Below are 20,133 nucleotides of genomic sequence, written 5' to 3'. Positions count from 1 at the left end.
CCCCGAAAAAAAAATGAGTTTGAGAACCCGGAAATTTTCTAATTTTCTAGGGTTTATTTTTTTAACGCCCGCCTTTTCTACATTTTCTTGATTAGAAAAATTCCCCAGATAAAGTTTATGAGCAAAGATAGTTTTAAAATGATTTTTCTAGTATCGGTTAGTTTTTGAGAAATTAAGAGCGTATTTTGAACGTGGGACCCGCTAGTGCGGTAAATGCATTATATTTTTGACGACTTGTAGGAATTTTGTATTGAGTGATATTATTTTACAAGGTGTTCAGATATTTGTCTTGGAGAGACAAGAAGATAATCTCAAGCTTAAAGGGTGACAAGTGTCACCTTGTTATTGAAGGTTGGACTTTGACATTTGACCATCTTACTACCTTTACCAAATAAGTACCAAATTGATCCAAAATTACCTTCATTCTTCATCATCTTCTGTAGACACCAAATTTTGAATAATTTTATGTAGCATCTATTTCATGATTTTCATTTTAGATTGCTTGCATTTTAGTTCAGTTTGCACTATTAGTTGTTATGATATTTTAGTTTTATTCATTTTCGCCCTTTTAGTTGACCTATTTCATTTGCTATTTATTCTTGTTTACTTTTAGTTTTAGTTTTAGTTTTAGCTTTTAAGTTTAAAATTAGCATAGAGGTTTTAGAGAAAAGAAAAGGAAAAACATCAAAAATATGTTTCAATCATTTTTGTTTTATTCAAGGCTTTCTTGAAAAGGAAAAAAAAAGAAAAAGAAGCAAAGAACAAAAAACGAAAGTGGAAAATAAAAATGAAAGCGAAAAGTAGAAAATAGCAGTTTTGCCGCTTTTTATTTTTAGTTTATTCATTTTCACTTGACGATTAATTAAATTACTGTTTTTTTTACTTTATTTTACCATTTCATCTATTAATTTGGAAAAAAACAAGAGAAAAAGAAAAGAAAAGAAAACAAGAATAATTAGCGTTAGCATTTCATTTTAATTTAGCTTTCTTCATTAGTTTTCTTTTATTATTATGTATTTTGTTAAATTAGTTATCAATGTTAATCAATTAATTTTCTTGAAAACCGAAAAAAAAAAAAAAAATAAACGGATCGCTGCCTGCAAGCTGCATTTTTGGCAGCTTGCAAAGGGTTAGCTTCGTACGTGCCATTGAAGGGCAAGATGAAGGCAGAGGCTGGCTTTCATCCTGACCATTCAAGGAAGGGTTTAGGAGATTTGGAAGTGGATATAAAAGAAAAAAGAAAGCTGCAGCCAAAAGGAAAAAAAAGAGAGGTCGACGGGCTGGAACGAGGGCTTACGGAAAGGAAAAAACTGAGAGCTGAAGGTAAGGGAGAACTGAAAACAGAGAGGGAAAAGCTGTGAGAGAATTGAGGGAGAATCGTAAATGACGGCAAAACAAAAAAGAAAACCAGAGAGGAAGTGATAGAGAGAGTTTTTCGGCCGAACAAGAAGTGAGAGGCTTTGCCGACTAGGAAGAGAAGGAACGAGGAACACAAAGAAAGAGGAAGAGGAGCTGCTGGAAACTTCCTTCATCGGCTGATTGCTTACAGATTACAGTGGCTTCTGTCACCCTTTCAAGGTATGCTTCCAAGTTCCTCATCAAAGCTATTTACTTGAAGCCCTTGGATGAAGTCTGGCCTGTTTCTTCTTTTCCGTAAATCTGCTGAGCTAGAGTTGAAATGTGATTTTTGTTTCCGTTCTATTTTTTTTTTTTTTTTTTCCTTTGTGTCTGTTGTTAAGGGCTTTGTGGGAAAGTTCGAATTTTTCTGTTGATTAAAATCTTTCTAGCAGCAATCTTGATAAAAAAATCTGATCTTTCGGTTTGTTGAAGGCTGGAATGGCTTGTATCCCTTTTGAATTTTCTTGTTTGTTGTTCGATGCTATCTCTTGTGCGTGCTTGCTGCCCTTTTTCAAGTAGCAGGGTGCGAAAGCCGTGACTTTTCCTTTGGCTGTTTGAGTTTCGTTTTGTTGGGGTTTAGGTACCGTGATAGAAGGCTGAGGGTTTTTGCCGTGAGTTTCATTTTTTTTTCCTTTTTTTTTCTGTTGCTGTTTTCTTGTCCATCGTCTTTGTTTGAATCTTCATGTTTGGGCGGCATTTGATGATAAGGGGGGTCAGGTTTGTATGTTTGGGGCTGAAGGGTTTGAATCATGTTGAATATTTATTGATAGGCCATGTCAAAAATGAATTACATGCTGCTAAAATCTGGATTTGCTTGAATTTCTGGGTTTGCTTGTCATTTCTAGGATGCATTTTCTCTTTACTTTCACATTAGGTTCGGTGTTGGGATAATGGGTAAATATGGAAATGGGTTGTTTTTGCAAAGAAGAATTCTCTATCTTCATTGGCTGGTGTTCTCTTGTTCTTACGCATTTCTGTCTCAGTGATTTTTGTTGGCTGATACGCAGCAGCCCATTTTGTCCTTTCGATGTTGGCTTTTGGCTGTTCATGTTAGAAGAATCTATAGGGTAATCTTACTGTTTTGAGTTTGTTGCTTGGAGTAAGAAGGCAATTTGGTAAGCTGTAAATTTGGTAGCAAATGAAACATTGCGGAAGTTGAAGTTTTTTCTTGCCGTGGCATGCATGTTTTCTCAAAGCTGAGTGTGATATCCTTTCCGAGTTGTTTGTTTGTTTGGGTCATGGTAGTGGTATAGTTAGTTGCTCAATCTGAAGTTGTGATGTTGGGTTGGAAAATATTTAATTGAAGTTGTGTTTTTGAACTTGAGAATATGAATTAGTTTGAAAGCAAAGTGCAGTTTCATTCTCGGTTGTTTCAGCTTAATGTAAAATAGTTGCAGAAAGTTTCAAAAATGCAGAATTCTTCTACGTTGCATGCATGAAAATTCAGGAAAAATTACACTTTAACCCTTCAGGTTTCACCTTATGTTACTATGACCCAACAAATAGAATAATTTCTTCAATTGGATCCCTGTGATTTTTGCAGTAATGCCATAAAAGCCCACCAATACTCTAAATTCTTGCAATTGGGTCATGAAATAGTTGCATTTTAACTCTTGCTCGACTTTCCTTGGCTCTTGGACTTCCAAAATTCCTAAAATGTCTCAATTGACTCTGTTTAATTAGATTAGTGGTTGCATTTGGGTCTTTGGTTCACGATGGAGTCCTAAGTTTATTACAAGTTGAACAGTTGTTTGACATTCTATCGTTTGGAAATCTTTGAGACTCTTGAGCGTTTTCATTTGGACTTGAATGACTTCATGTGTTTGCAATTAGGTCCTAAAACACTTGCACTTTAACCCCCTAAGTTCCCCCCTTGTCTTGTTATGGTCCAATTAGTTGAACAATTTAATCACTTTTGTCACTCTAGAATCTTAATTGCTTTTGGTTTGCTTTGACGTGATTTTGGGTAAGACGTTTAATGAATTTTAGGATGCATTTTGAGGATCAATAAGTTTTAATAGATTTTTTTAGCTTGGATTTGTGTTCTAATCACATTTTTGCATTTGATTTTTATGGGTCTCATCTTAAGTCATCCATTTTGGTATTTTATTTTACTCTCTTTCAGAAATTTTCATGTCCTTCTAATTAAGTCCCTCTTGCATTAATTGCTTTGTACATGGTTGGTTTGTCTATGAAAATACTTTAGTTGACTCAATTTAGTGCTTAACTTTCATTTTTCATATTTAATTTTTGTTTCATGTGATTATTTGATAATTTAAGTGGTACCTTGACCTTTTTATTATTTTGGAGGGTAAGTTAGTAATTTCACTACGTTAGGGCGTCGCTTCAAGGGAGGTACACTCTATCCTTCATTTGCACTTCATTTGACCCTACGTGCTCCTACGTGTTATGTGAATATGCATGCCTACTCCGCTTTCCTTACCTCCTTGCATGCATTTACTTGCTTTTTACTTTTATTTAAGTTTTATGGGGTATGTGTACACCTCTTGGCTTGTAATAGATAGGGCTCGGAGAGCATTTGGTCCATTTCCCCTTCCCCTTGGTTGCTTTTGTTATTCATTATGGGGTATGTGTACACCTCTTGGCTTGTAATAGATAGGGCTCGGAGAGCATCTGGTCCATTTCCCCTTCCCCTTGGTTGCTTGTTTTTGTTGCTACATGTTTAATTGCTTTAGTAGGCTCTTGCATCTAGTCGAGCATGCTAAGTGCTACGTGTTATGTGTTTACGAGCGTTTTGGCATGTCTACTTGCTTTCATAACCATGAATGAATGGAATGGATGAATGTACGTCACCACACTAGTCCAACGCTAGTTGTGGCTCATTATTTCATTAGGAATTCATAGAAAGGGCTAGTCCAATGCTAGACCCAATAGGTTCTTTTTTCCTTTTTTTCATTAAGTGCATGATCACCACATATCACGCATTTTTCCTTAGTTTATCATTTGGTATGTTCCTCAAACCCTTTCCCCTTCACTTTAGGACTTGCATCTCATGCTAGTTAGGGTTCATTTGCGTGAAAGTCCCCTTCTGATAAGGGAAACGAGCGAGTGTGGCTACTCAATAGCCTTAGCACGCTAGTTTTGCCTTCTAATCAAAGGGAAAATCAAAGTCGAAAAGTTAGGAGTCCACCCCCGTACCCGACTTGTTGCATTCCTCTAGGGTCATACTTTCATTTTTATCACCTACATACTCCCTTAACCACATTTTTTCACATTTCTCAAACCGTACTTCATTTTACTACATTTTACCCATCACTTGCTTATTTTCACTTCACAAATGACATTTCACTTTACATTATATATCTATTATTCTATTTTCATACACTTGCACACGAAAAACACTTGAACTTTATACAATTTCACACAAGCACCTTTATACAATTTCACACAAGCACCTTGCATTTACCTTTCTTGCATCTTTCATACACTTTCATACTTGCACACATTTGCATTAATCGACCTCTATGAGGTTTTCATTTGTTGGCCGCCACAACTCATGTGGTTTGGGACCAAAAGCCTCACGAGAGACATCGTAGAATCTAGGATTGCATTTTTCTTTCCGTTTTGCATTCACATAGTCATATCCAACGTGCGAACATACATTGGGTAGAAAACTAGGAAAGGTAAGGTTAAGTCGCGCAACTAGCCTTGGCTAGGTCAAAGGGGTGCCTTGGATTCTATCCTTGCCTTCCCCTTTGTCAAACGTGACTCCCGAACCTTTTTTCTTTGGCTTACGTGGATTAGGAGTCGTTTTTAAAAGGGTTTTTACTACTTTGTCTTTAAAAATTTTTAGGTGACTTGGTACACCTTATTCATTACCAAGTGGCGACTCCAATTTCTCATTCAAAAACCCTTTTGAAAACTATTTTTTGGGTCGAATCGTCGCTTTTTCAAGTCCCATATTAGACCCATATCTTTTTCAACTCACAAAAATCATTTTCCAATCAAAATTGAATCAAAAACATTTTTCTCAAACCATTTATTTTTCTTATCGAAAAGTGGGGCGCGACAGTTGGCGACTCCACTGGGGACTTCCTAAGTGGGTCCAAGCATTTGACTTAGCCATTCGTTTCCTTTTTCTACCCTTTTTATGCATTGCATTTGGATATTAGGATTGCATTTTTCATTTTTAGGACCTTTTGTCTTATGTACGTAATCAAACCAATTCCTCGACTCATGAATGTATGTTTGAATGAATGTTTACTTGTTATCTCGCGCTTGCATTGCATTTGGGGGGGTGTGTGTCACCTTTAGAGCCTCGCGTGGTTCTCACCCCTTCCCTCAAATAGGGGAACACTTCATACGTGCATGTTTACTTGCTTTATCCCATTTTATTTTTATTTTCGTGGGCGCCATCCCACACCGCCTTGTAGGACTAGGACCGATTGCCTTGGGTAGGCGGATGGTGTGCTCTGCGCCCATAGCGCTACCTAAGGGATCACTCGAGCCACCGACCAAAGGCCCTGGGAGTGATGACCCTTCGCCTTTAGGTCTGAAGGCTTGGGAACCGAAGCTTATCGAGTCTAGGCATTAGTGAACCCCAGCCTCATGCATCCATGTTAGAATTTTCCTAGGCTAGAGTCAGCCTCACCCTATTTTAAGCACAATAGGCACGAGGGAAGGGGTTCCACCCCTTTTACTTGCTTTATTGTTTTTTTTTTCTTCTTAATTGCTCCCAATGTGTTATGTGTACTATCAATTGCACTAACCATTCTTTTGTTTTCTTGGATTGCATTCATGTGCCTTAGCAATAAGAGGCCTTTTTGGCACTCTTTTAGTGACTCACCCACTAGATAGCTCACATGTTTAAATTTCAGTTATTGCACTTGATTTCCAATAAATACATTTCATTTTAGACCTTTTTCCCCCCGATGCATTATTTATATCCTTTAGGCAATATTTGTCACATATTTATATCGCTTCAATAAATGGCATCATGCATAAACCATAGAAAGGGAATGCCACATAGGGAATCCCGGGTTTAGGAATAAGCCACCTTGTGTCTCGGATACTTAATCCAACGAGACTTGCATGTTTACAATTTTGCTTAACCTTCGGGGTAAAATTCCAAGGTAAGGTACTAAAAAGTGAATTCTTCCTCAGATGGCTCCATGCCGAATGTTAAACCATATACCTCGTGAGCTGATAGATTGGAAGAACAACATGGCGCATGAGGTGAACCGATTGTTCCCGTACATAGGGCATCTACCGAGTCTTTTGAACATAGCCCCAAACATGGCAATCATTGAAGCACTACTTGAGTATTGGGATCCTAAAGGCTCTGTTTTTCGATTTGGGGAATGCGAGTTAACACTCACTCTAGAAGAGATAGAAGGATTGTTGCAGATGCCTGGGAAGGGAAGCCCTATGGTGTACCCAACTAGTGGCACTAGAGAGCAGTTTTGCAAGTTTCTGGGTTTGGGACGAGCTAGTATGAACCAGCACCCGGACGCAAAATCATGTCCACTGGAGTTCTTGTACGAACGATTTGGGAGAAGGGACTCTTATGATCAACACCATGACGACTTCTTCATTAGCAAAGAGGAGTGGGAAGGAAAGCGAGTCCAAGTCTTTGGACTAGCCTTGACTAGTCTACTTTTATTCCCGCAAAAGCATGGGAAGGTTACCTTTTCAACAATCAACATGATGCAAAGCGTGTTTCTAGGAATTAAGGAGAAGACCCCTACTTTGGTGCCTATCATCATTGCTGATATCTTCACTGCCGTTACTGAATGCCAAAAGAAGAGGGGGTTTTTCTATGCATCCAACCTGGTGCTCCAAATGTGGGCCATGGAACATCTGTCAAAAAGAGCGCTAAATCCATTGGGGTCCTGTCTTCCAACAGCAAACTGGGTCGAGTCGCACCGAGAAAGGGTTAGCAGATACTATCGAATAGCGTCTCCAAGCTTGTTTATTCAGGAATTCAATGCTCTGACTTCGGATAAGATACAGTGGGTTCTCGATTGGACGAAAGTAAGGGATCCGGCTTTCAAGACTACGCAATTTGACTTCATTCCGTTAGCAAGTACCAGTGGGTTGATTATGTACATTCCACAACGAGTTATGAGACAGTTCGGGTACCCGCAGAGAGTGCCAATCATACAAGAAATGGGAAGTATCGAGCTTAATACAGTTGCTGAATGCCGAAGTATGGTGTTGGAAGCTTGGGGGAATCTGTGTAGTTTGGACAACCTGCATTTGGACCAAGTGAATAAAGAAGAGCCTAGGGTCGTCTTGGAGTACAACGACTGGATCAAATCAATAATAGAACAAGGAAGAGAAAGGGTACCGTCAGTCGCTATTACTTTAGAAGAGCAGAATGAGAAATTGAGGAGAGAATTGGAAGACCATCAGCTGCAGATCATGGTGGCTGACCAAACATTGGAAGCAGCCCGTGCGCAATTGAGGAAAGAGGCAAGGAAGACCGAGAAGTTGGAAAAGGCATTGAGTGCATTTGATAAAATCCAAGATGAAATTCGAAAGCTTAGTATCGGGAGTTCTAGGGAATCCCAACACACTAGACTAGCCAGGCATGAAGATTTTGTAAGAATGGTCAGTCGAACCATCAATGAAGTTGTAAAGAAGAACTGAGTTTATCCGTATTTTAATGAGAATTCCTGCTTTTATATTCACTTACAGGTTTGAAAATGGGATTTTACCCCGAAGGTTTGCATCATGCTAGGCCTACCCTTGGCACAAAAGGGCCCCCCAAATAGGACATGCATCCGAATTGTTCAAATAGTTACTAACTCATGTCTTTTTCTTTTTCTTTTTCTCTTTTGAATGAATTGCAGAAATTCAATAACGATTGGTTTATCTAAAGCAGTCTTTTGCACTCTCAGGTAAAATTTCCAAAAATAGCTTTCCGGAAAAGCCCCATTATTACGCGATCCCGAAGTAAAGCTCAAAGGAATCGTGTAAACATGAATATTCAACCAGAATCATCCGACAAGACTACAGCGACTACACAGCCGGAAGTCACGAGTCCTGGAGTCCAGTTGGCCGAGTTACTTGCTAAGTTTGGGGAAATGGCCTCTGAAATGGCCGCCCAAAAGAAATTAATAGATGAGCTTGTCAGTAGCGGGGTACAGCCGGAGCTTCCGCACGTAATACAATTGCAATCTGAACCCTTTGTTATTCCTACAGTTCAAACTACTGTTCCCATGCAAGGTCCACCCGAAGGGACTTTCACCTACCCCACCGTTCATCTGCCATACACTTACCCTCCTAATCCTTCATTTTTCCCTACTCATATGCAAGGCCCACAACCTCAAGTCACTGCAAATATACCACCTGAGACACAAGCTTTTTATTACCCCACCACTGAGCCTTATCTGCCGGACCATTTTATTCAAACCAAACCAGAGGTGGGAGGATCCTCTGCTCCCATTGATGTGAAGTTATTAAAGCGCCTGGACCGTTTCGATGAATTCATGAGGAAGAGTCAGGTGCTGAACAAGCAAGGAGTTTTGGATTACGATGAGCTGTGTCTCTTTCCGAATGTGCAACTGCCTGAGGGGTTCAAAACTCCTAAGTTTAACAAATACGATGGGACGGGTAATCCCAAGACGCACCTCCGACTATTTGCAAACAAATTGGGAAAGCCTGTGGACGATGAAAACTTGCCTCTAAGGTTGTTCCCCGAAAGTCTGGAAGGGGACGCACTTGACTGGTATTCAAATCTGAAACCTGAAGACGTAAGAACCTGGATTGACTTGTCCAAGGCTTTCGTAAGGCAATATGAGTATAATTGTGAGTTGGCACCGACTAGAACCACCTTGGAAGGAACCAAAAGAAAACCCTCCGAAGATCACAAGACTTATGCCAAGAGGTGGAGGAAAATAGCTGCCAAGGTGGAGCCTCCGATGACCGAGGAAGAAATCATCCGTACTTTCATCAAGGCCCATGATCCTCCATATTTTGAAGAAATTTTCCGTATGACTGGATGTTCATTCGCGGCAATTGTAAATAAACTTGAAGAATTCGACGACTTTGTACGAGCCGGGAAAATTGTTAATGTGTCTGCCCTGAAATCGCAAGTGGAAGCTTTGCAAGGGCGAGGAAGCAGTGAAAAGAAACCACAATTCAAAAAGAAAGAAGGAGATACAACCTTTGTTTGGAACCACAATCCTTCACCCCGACCCCGATACCAGCACAACCCAACCTACCAGCAACCTTACCATTACTACTCAAACCCACACCCTGTATATACTACCAACATCCACCACCCTCGACCTCGCCCAAACTATACTAACCCACCTTCAGCCCCTTTTCAAATTTCTCAACCAAATCCACCCCAAAACCGACCTCGACCTCCATTTAACCCAAGATTTCCTCCTCCAAATAGACCTGCTTACAACTATCCTCAACCCACTGAACCCTACAACAGACCCCCTAGCCGTACTTTTACCAATTTAGGCAGGCCTTTAGACCAATTATATGACCAGTTAAGGGCCTCCGGAAAAATTGGCACAGTACCCCCTCCTACCTATCCGTATGGCATGCCCGCCTGGTATAACCCGCAAGCTGTTTGCGCATATCATTCGGGGGCCCCTGGGCATGCAACTTTGGATTGCAAGGCGCTAAAGCATAAAGTTCAGGATATGGTTGAGTCTGGAGAAATCGTGATCAGAAAGAGGGAGCCGCAAGGGCCAAACGTAAATCAAAACCCCTTGCCAGAGCATGTTGGGGTTATTATGGACGATGCGGAGTACGAGGAACAAATCAAGAAATTGGCAATAGAAGCTGAAGTGTTTGGGGTCACGGACCAACCGTTTGTCATAGAGTTGCCATTCGAAGAAGATAACAAGCCTTTTGTCTTGGACCTCACGCCAGCAGAGAATGAAGCTTTGAAACCGGTAGTCATCGAATTCCCGAAGCAGGAGCCCGTATTAAGTCTGCAACAAGTGCCGTGGAATTACGATGAGCCTAGCATACAGATCGGGGAGAATTCAACCGCAAAGAAGGAAGTGTCAGTAGTTACCAGATCGGGGAAGACTGTAAATCCATTTGAGACTACTACTCCAATTCAAGCCAATAGTTCTGAGCCACCCATCAAACCAACAATCACCGAGAAAGAAGCCGTGGATTTCCTTAAACGACTCCAGAGAAGTGAATACAACATAGTGGAAAAGCTAAGCAAATCACCTGCCCAGATAACCATGTTGGACCTACTTTTCTCTTCGGACGTGCATAGGGATGCATTGATCGACGTATTAACAAGAGCTCAAATTCCGAGGGACATTTCTGTTGATAATTTTTCAAACGTGGTGGGGAGCGTATTATTCAACAAGCAAATTGTTTTTTCTGACGATGAATTGCCGACGGAGGGCATCGGACATAATAGGGCGTTGTACATAACAGTGAGGTGCAATGGAAAAATGCTGCCTAAGGTGTTAATCGATAATGGATCCGCACTGAATATCTGTCCTTGGAGTACCTTAGAGAAACTAGGGTTGCAAGACATCAAGCTGAGGCCTTCAGGGACTATCGTTAGAGGGTTTGATGGAGCGCAGAGGGAGCCAATAGGAGAGGCAGATTTAGTAATCGAGATGGGGCCCGCCCAATTTCAAACAACTTGCCAAGTCATGAACTTCCCGAGCATTTATAATATTTTACTTGGAAGGCCATGGATTCACAAGTCTGGGGCCGTGCCGTCTTCGTTGCATCAATTACTCAAGTTCGTGGTAAATGACAAACTAATCACTATCTTTGCTGAAGAGGACTGCCTGGTGATCACCGATTCTGGAGTTAAAGAGGAGGGTAGTCAAAGTGTTACCATGTCCCCTCACAGCACATCCGATATAGTCTCCGTAAGTTGGATAACCACGGAGGAACAAACTCTCTCAAAGGCCAGTGTAATGATGGCCAGAGAAATGATTCGTGGAGGATACAAATTCGACAAGGGGTTGGGGCGTGAACTGCAAGGGATCCTGAAGCCAGTGAAGATAGTAGAAAAGAGGGATACCTTCGGTTTGGGTTTCAGACCAACCGCCAAGGATTTCAAGGAGATGAAGGAGCGTAAAAGAGCAGAAAAAGAGGGCCGGCAAAGGGTTTTCGATATTCCACCGCTACGGTATACTTTTCCCCGGCCAGCTGAAATAATCACATCAGAGGGTAATTTAACTGAAGAAATCGAGGATAGTTTGTCCCAACTGTTCATTGGGGCAATATTTGAAGACAATTTCCCGAACGAGGCCGAATTTCCTGACATCCCTGAAGGGTCGATTTCCAATTGGACAGCTGGATTTCTGCCTATTCGGAAGGAGTTTCGGTAAACTGAAAGGGGTTTATCATTCATATGAATTCATGAAAAATACTTTTGCATCTGTAAATAGCCAATGAAAACAATTTTCCTTTTGCGCATGTAAATATTGTTAAATTTTCATTTTCACTTGCTTTCAATCAAAGGTCTTTATGAAAATGCACAAGTTGTTCTTGTCATGTTGTGTTGTCTATATTCATATGGTTTGTTCATTTGTTTGTTGTATGCTTATTTGCTTATTATCCCACATTCGTTAATTCTTTCAGATGGCCAAAAATAAAAATATTTGACCCTTTGGATATTACTGTTCTGGAATTCAATAATGACAATTTCTATATCACTCACGACTTGGAGGAATCCGAGTTCCAAAGCGAGAGTGATAATGAAGAGGTATTCGATTCTTTTGCAAAGGATTTTGAACAATATGAGGAAACACCAAAACCGAACTTGGAAGAGACAGAAACAGTAAACATTGGCACTAAGGATGAAGTTAAAGAGGTGCAAATCAGTATTCATTTGAATGAAAGGCAGAAAAAGGAGATGATTGAATTTTTGACTATGTTCCAGGATGTCTTTGCATGGTCCTACGACGATATGACGGGCATTTCAACCGATGTGGTAGTGCATAGGTTACCCACAGACCCTTCTTTTCCACCCGTAAAACAAAAACCCCGAAAATTCAAACCAGATATGAGCCTCAAAATAAAAGAGCAAATTGAAAAACAACTCAAAACCAATATTATCATTGTTTCCCATTACCCAATTTGGCTTTCAAATCCAGTCCCTGTTCCAAAAAAGAGTGGAGAGGTGAGAGTTTGTGTTGACTATAGAGACCTTAATAAAGCCAGTCCTAAAGATGATTTCCCTCTACCAAATATTCACATTCTCTTAGACAATACTGCCGGACATGAGATTGAAACCTTTTGCGATTGTTTTGCTGGCTACCACCAAATTTTGATGGCAGAGGAGGATAGGGAGAAGACTGCGTTCATTACCCCTTGGGGTACCTTTTGCTACCGAGTCATGCCTTTCGGTTTAAAGAATGCTGGAGCAACATATCAGAGGACCATGACAACCCTATTTCATGATATGATCCACCGGGAGATGGAGGTCTACGTGGATGACATTATAATCAAGTCTAAAAGGGCAGAGGACCACTTGATTGATCTGAAGAAATTATTCGAGAGGTTGCGGAAGTACAATTTAAAGCTAAATCCTGCGAAATGCGCCTTCGGAGCACCTGCGGGTAAGCTGTTGGGATTCATTGTTAGCAAGAAGGGCATAGAAATAGATCCGGCAAAAATCAAAGCAATTCGAGACATGCCAGTGCCAAAAACTCAGAAGGACGTGAAAAGCTTTTTAGGGAAGATCAATTTTATCGGGAGGTTCATTGGCCAACTAACTGCCACATGCGAGCCGTTGTTCAAATTATTGAGGAAGAACGTGCCGTTGTATTGGAATGAGGAGTGCCAACAGGCTTTTGACAAGATTAAAGATTATTTGTTGCATCCACCAGTCTTAGTGCCGCCCAAACCGGGCCGACCTTTGATTATGTATTTATCCGTGCTTGAAGGAGCAGTAGGGTGTGTTCTAGGTCAGCACGATGACTCTGGAAGGAAAGAACAAGCCATTTACTATCTAAGCAAAAAGTTCACGCAGTACGAGGCTAATTATTCATTCATTGAGAAAAGCTGCTGTGCATTGGCCTGGGCAGCCCAGAAGTTGAGACACTATCTGTTGAGTCATACCACGTATCTTATTTCCCGGTCTGATCCTTTGAAGTATCTTTTGGAGAAGCCGATGCTGACTGGGCGTTTGGCGAAATGGCAGATAATTCTCTCAGAATTCGATATTGTTTTCACCTCACAAAAGGCGGTCAAGGGGCAAGCTATAGCTGATCATTTGGCGGAAAATCCAAGGGATGATGATTATCAACCACTCCGTACTTATTTCCCTGACGAGAGGGTCCTATTTGTAGGCGCTGCAGATGATATAAGTGAACAAAGTCCTGAATGGAGGCTTTTCTTCGATGGAGCTTCGAATTCTCTCGGAGCTGGAATTGGAGTTGTTTTGGTGTCACCCGAAGGGAAGCACTACCCTGCCGCTGCCAAATTGCAATTCGCTTGCACGAATAACATGGCTGAATATGAAGCCTGCATTTTTGGTCTCAAAATGGCTTTGGAGATGGAAATCAAGGAGTTGATAGCTTTTAGTGATTCAGATTTGCTCGTACACCAAACTTTGAAGCAATGGATAACCAAAGATTCGAAAATTCTACCCTACCATTGTAGTCTGCTCACTTTGGCCAAGCAGTTTCAAAATTTGGAGTTTAGGCATCTCCCGAGAGCCCGAAACGCATTTGCTGATGCTTTGGCCACCTTGGCTTCCATGATCCAATATCCAGATGAATTGAAGATCGAACCAATCCAAATTCAACTTCAAAACAAGCCAGCCCACTGCTGGGCTGCAGACGAGTCCTCGGATACTACTCCTTGGTTTAATGATCTTAAAGAGTTTCTCAAAACTGGGTCCTACCCTCAGCATGCTGGTACAAAAGACAAGAGTTTTCTGCGTAGAATGGCTTCAAAATTTTTCTTAAATGGAGAAGTGTTGTACAAAAGAACCTCGGATTTGAACCTTTTAAGGTGTGTTGATGAAGATGAAGCTCAATATATGATGAAAGAAGTGCATAGTGGCGTTTGTGGACCTCACATGAATGGCCATTTGCTAGCGAAGAAAATCATGAGAACCGGATACTTCTGGCTTACTATGGAGCATGATTGTATAGACTTTGTCCGGAGATGTATAAAATGCCAAATGCACGGTGACATTATACGCGCTCCACCCACTGAGTTGCATAGCATGACCGCCCCGTGGCCCTGTTCAATGTGGGGTATGGACGTGATTGGTACAATCGATCCTCCTGCTTCAAATGGACATCGATTTATATTGGTGGCGATTGAGTACTTTACCAAGTGGGTTGAAGCAGAGTCGTTTAAACATGTGACGAAGAAAGTAGTTGCCAATTTCTTGAGAGATCACATCATCTGTCGATTTGGGGTGCCTGAAACGCTTATCACTGACAATGCCAAGAATCTGAACAATGACATGGTGGATGGACTATGCGAGCAGTTCAAGATCAGACACCGCAACTCCGCCATTTATAGGCCTCAGATGAACGGAGCTGTAGAAGCCGCGAATAAGAATTTGAAGAAGATTATCCGCAAAATGACTGAAAGGCATCGCGATTGGCATGACAAGTTGCCTTATGCACTAATGGCGTATCGGACTTCTATCCGGACATCGACTGGGGCAACGCCATATTTACTGATGTATGGAATGGAAGCTGTATTACCAGCCGAAGTTGAAATTCCTTCGTTGCGAATCCTTATGGAGGCTAAATTGGAGGAGGCTGACTGGATAAAGCAGCGCCATGAGCAATTGACGTTGATCGATGAAAGGCGATTCAACGCTATCTGTCATGGTCAGTGCTATCAGAAACGGGTGGCCCGAGCTTACAACAAAAAGGTCCATCGGCGTGCATTTGAAGAAGGTGACAAAGTGCTAAAGCGAATTTTGTCGATGCAAGATGAAGCTAAAGGCAAATTTGCTCCGAATTGGCAAGGGCCGTTCATTGTCCAAAAGGTATTACCTGGCGGAGCCCTTATTTTAGCAGAAATGGATGGACGAGCATTCCCTCAACCCATCAACTCAGATATGTGCAAAAAGTTTTTCATTTGATAATGCAAATTTTCTTCAGAAATTCATGCAAATGGCGAAATGCAAGTCAGGCCATCTTCTTTTACACTTAAAATATTTTATCCCTACTTGTCCCCTTTGAGCCATCAGAATTGACAAAATTTTCGTTTGATAACCCTTGAGAATTGCGAACCCCACACTGGGGCAAATTTATTTCGGAAAAAAAAAGAGAAGAAAGAACCCTTACACTGGGGCAAATTTAGTTTTCAAAGAAAAATGCAAAAGTGAGGGAAATGCAATGAAGAAAATGCAAAGAGTGAAAATCCGATCAAACTGGGGCAAATTTTCCCCGGTTTCGTTCAAAATCGGAAATGATTTCAGAATAGAGCAATCTCAGTTTATTTTACCCCTGGCATCGAATTTGCTTTCAAGCCTTAACCTTTCTGGAAAAACACCCCACCTGACCTCATTACAAAGCCCAAAGTCCTGGCTTCCGTCATTTGTAGCATTTCTATTAGCAAAATTTGATAATCAACTGGCAAGTGATGTCCGTAATGCCTTCGCCTAATCTACAAGGGAAGTGCATTTTACTGATGCCTGAAACCTTTAACTCATATTTCTGAGTCGATCATGGTCAAGATGTGTTTTTTTAGGTGAAAACCCGAAAGGGCGCCTTGTAAAAAAAAAAAAAAAAAAAAAAGCCAAAAAGAAAAACAAAAACAAAAAGAAAAGTCAAAAAGAAAAAGAAGAAGCAAAAACAAAAGGGGAGGGGCAACCTTGGTGAAAACCCGAAAGGGCGCCAAGGCGGGTTTTTCACAACAGACGAGCGCGAGAAGGAACAGCTGGTGACCTGGTTCGTTTGGGGTTTTTCCTCATGTTTGTGATATTTTTGCCAGTGTCGGATTCCGAAGCAAAATATCCAAAGTCTTGAATATGATTTTCGTTGGCTAAATTTGTATTGTTCTTTACAAATATTCTTTTGCAAAATGTATCTTCATGAACCTTTTTGATTGTTCTCAATTATTTGTGTATGACTGCTTATGATTGTCTACATTCTTTCGCATGCTCATTTGTGCCTGACATAGGAAATAATCTTGCATGTACATTGATTGTTATATGATAAATTTTCACGCATCATTCTTTCACCATTGAATTCAAATGAATGATAAACCCTAATGTTTGTGCAAAGATAAGGGATTCAATCATCAGTTATAGTGAGTGACATGCAACAAAGCTGCCACCTGGATTGGGTGACGTGGTAAATCCGTATTTTATCAGTCTCAGAATTTGTAAAGTCACAAGTTCGACCAAGACGGATGCCGCAGAACAGAGGCAAAAATAGTACAAGACTCATGTTTACATGATTCTCAAGGCAAACCGGATCAAATAATGGTGGCAAATCCATTATTATTTATTCTTTTCTTGCAGGAACACTGCGTTCACAAATGAAAGCGATCATTCTCTTTTTCAAACCTAAAGCAATGTTATTTGCAAAGTTGGATTATAAGGACCAACATCAGCCATCGCTTCAACTACAGAGATCCAATCTCCCTCTAGGTACAAAAATTTGAACTACTCTCAGGTAAAAAATTCAATTCATTGTCTCAACCTTCCCCAGTGAAGTCCGTTTAAAAAAAATTCTGTTCGGGTCAGTCCCGTTTAAATTCATTCGGGTCAGTCCCGTTTAAATTCTTCGGGTCAGTCCCGTTTTAAATTCTGTTCGGGTCAGTCCCGTTTAAATTCTGTTCGGGTCAGTCCCGTTTTAAATTTCTGTTCGGGTCAGTCCCGTTTAAATTCCTGTTCGGGTCAGTCCCGTTTAAATTCCTGTTCGGGTCAGTCCCGTTTTTCTGTTCGGGTCAAATTCTGTTCGGGTCAGTCCCGTTTTAAGTTCGGGTCTGTTCGTTCGGTCAGTCCCGTTTAAATTCTGTTCGGGTCAGTCCCGTTTAATTTCTGTTCGGGTCAGTCCCGTTTTAATTTGTTCGGGTCAGTTTAAATTCTGTTCGGTCAGTCCAGTCCCGTTTTAAATTCCTGTTCGGGTCAGTCCCGTTTAAATTCTGTTCGGGTCAGTCCCGTTTAAATTTCTGTTCGGGTCAGTCCCGTTTTAAATTCCTGTTCGGGTCAGTCCCGTTTTAAATTCCTGTTCGGGTCAGTCCCGTTTTAAATTCCTGTTCGGGTCAGTCCCGTTTAAATTCTGTTCGGGTCAGTCCCGTTTAAATCCTGTTCGGGTCAGTCCCGTTTAAATTTCTGTTCGGGTCAGTCCCGTTTAAATTTCTGTTCGGGTCAGTCCCGTTTAATTTCTGTTCGTGTCAGTCCCGTTTAAATTCCTGTTCGGGTCAGTCCCGTTTAATTTCATGTTCGGGTCAGTCCCGTTTTAAATTCTGTTCGGGTCAGTCCCGTTTTAATTTCATGTTCGGGTCAGTCCCGTTTAATTTGTTCGGGTCAGTCCCGTTTTAATTTCGTTCGGGTCAGTCCCGTGTTAGAATTCCTGTTCGTTGGAATCTTTTGCAGCCCAATAACGCAGGTAAGTATTTGGTGTCTACTTCTTTGTCTCAAGTTTTTTCAAAACTCAGACAAAGAGGGGCAAACTGTAGACACCAAATTTTGAATAATTTTATGTAGCATCTATTTCATGATTTTCATTTTAGATTGCTTGCATTTTAGTTCAGTTTGCACTATTAGTTGTTATGATATTTTAGTTTTATTCATTTTCGCCCTTTTAGTTGACCTATTTCATTTGCTATTTATTCTTGTTTACTTTTAGTTTTAGTTTTAGTTTTAGCTTTTAAGTTTAAAATTAGCATAGAGGTTTTAGAGAAAAGAAAAGGAAAAACATCAAAAATATGTTTCAATCATTTTTGTTTTATTCAAGGCTTTCTTGAAAAGGAAAAAAAAAGAAAAAGAAGCAAAGAACAAAAAATGAAAGTGGAAAATAAAAATGAAAGCGAAAAGTAGAAAATAGCAGTTTTGCCGCTTTTTATTTTTAGTTTATTCATTTTCACTTGACGATTAATTAAATTACTGTTTTTTTTACTTTATTTTACCATTTCATCTATTAATTTGGAAAAAACAAGAGAAAAAGAAAAGAAAAGAAAACAAGAATAATTAGCGTTAGCATTTCATTTTAATTTAGCTTTCTTCATTAGTTTTCTTTTATTATTATGTATTTTGTTAAATTAGTTATCAATGTTAATCAATTAATTTTCTTGAAAACCGAAAAAAAAAAAAAAAAAAGGATCGCGGCCTGCAAGCTGCATTTTTGGCAGCTTGCAAAGGGTTAGCTTCGTACGTGCCATTGAAGGGCAAGATGAAGGCAGAGGCTGGCTTTCATCCTGACCATTCAAGGAAGGGTTTAGGAGATTTGGAAGTGGATATAAAAGAAAAAAGAAAGCTGCAGCCAAAAGGAAAAAAAAGAGAGGTCGACGGGCTGGAACGAGGGCTTACGGAAAGGAAAAAACTGAGAGCTGAAGGTAAGGGAGAACTGAAAACAGAGAGGGAAAAGCTGTGAGAGAATTGAGGGAGAATCGTAAATGACGGCAAAACAAAAAAGAAAACCAGAGAGGAAGTGATAGAGAGAGTTTTTCGGCCGAACAAGAAGTGAGAGGCTTTGCCGACTAGGAAGAGAAGGAACGAGGAACACAAAGAAAGAGGAAGAGGAGCTGCTGGAAACTTCCTTCATCGGCTGATTGCTTACAGATTACAGTGGCTTCTGTCACCCTTTCAAGGTATGCTTCCAAGTTCCTCATCAAAGCTATTTACTTGAAGCCCTTGGATGAAGTCTGGCCTGTTTCTTCTTTTCCGTAAATCTGCTGAGCTAGAGTTGAAATGTGATTTTTGTTTCCGTTCTATTTTTTTTTTTTTTTCCTTTGTGTCTGTTGTTAAGGGCTTTGTGGGAAAGTTCGAATTTTTCTGTTGATTAAAATCTTTCTAGCAGCAATCTTGATAAAAAAATCTGATCTTTCGGTTTGTTGAAGGCTGGAATGGCTTGTATCCCTTTTGAATTTTCTTGTTTGTTGTTCGATGCTATCTCTTGTGCGTGCTTGCTGCCCTTTTTCAAGTAGCAGGGTGCGAAAGCCGTGACTTTTCCTTTGGCTGTTTGAGTTTCGTTTTGTTGGGGTTTAGGTACCGTGATAGAAGGCTGAGGGTTTTTGCCGTGAGTTTCATTTTTTTTTCCTTTTTTTTTTCTGTTGCTGTTTTCTTGTCCATCGTCTTTGTTTGAATCTTCATGTTTGGGCGGCATTTGATGATAAGGGGGGTCAGGTTTGTATGTTTGGGGCTGAAGGGTTTGAATCATGTTGAATATTTATTGATAGGCCATGTCAAAAATGAATTACATGCTGCTAAAATCTGGATTTGCTTGAATTTCTGGGTTTGCTTGTCATTTCTAGGATGCATTTTCTCTTTACTTTCACATTAGGTTCGGTGTTGGGATAATGGGTAAATATGGAAATGGGTTGTTTTTGCAAAGAAGAATTCTCTATCTTCATTGGCTGGTGTTCTCTTGTTCTTACGCATTTCTGTCTCAGTGATTTTTGTTGGCTGATACGCAGCAGCCCATTTTGTCCTTTCGATGTTGGCTTTTGGCTGTTCATGTTAGAAGAATCTATAGGGTAATCTTACTGTTTTGAGTTTGTTGCTTGGAGTAAGAAGGCAATTTGGTAAGCTGTAAATTTGGTAGCAAATGAAACATTGCGGAAGTTGAAGTTTTTTCTTGCCGTGGCATGCATGTTTTCTCAAAGCTGAGTGTGATATCC

Source organism: Coffea arabica, chromosome 1c, assembly GCF_036785885.1.
Source record: "Coffea arabica cultivar ET-39 chromosome 1c, Coffea Arabica ET-39 HiFi, whole genome shotgun sequence".
Classification (NCBI taxonomy): Eukaryota; Viridiplantae; Streptophyta; class Magnoliopsida; order Gentianales; family Rubiaceae; genus Coffea; species Coffea arabica.
The sequence above is the reverse complement of the archived record's forward strand: the minus strand, read 5'-3'. Positions refer to the sequence as shown.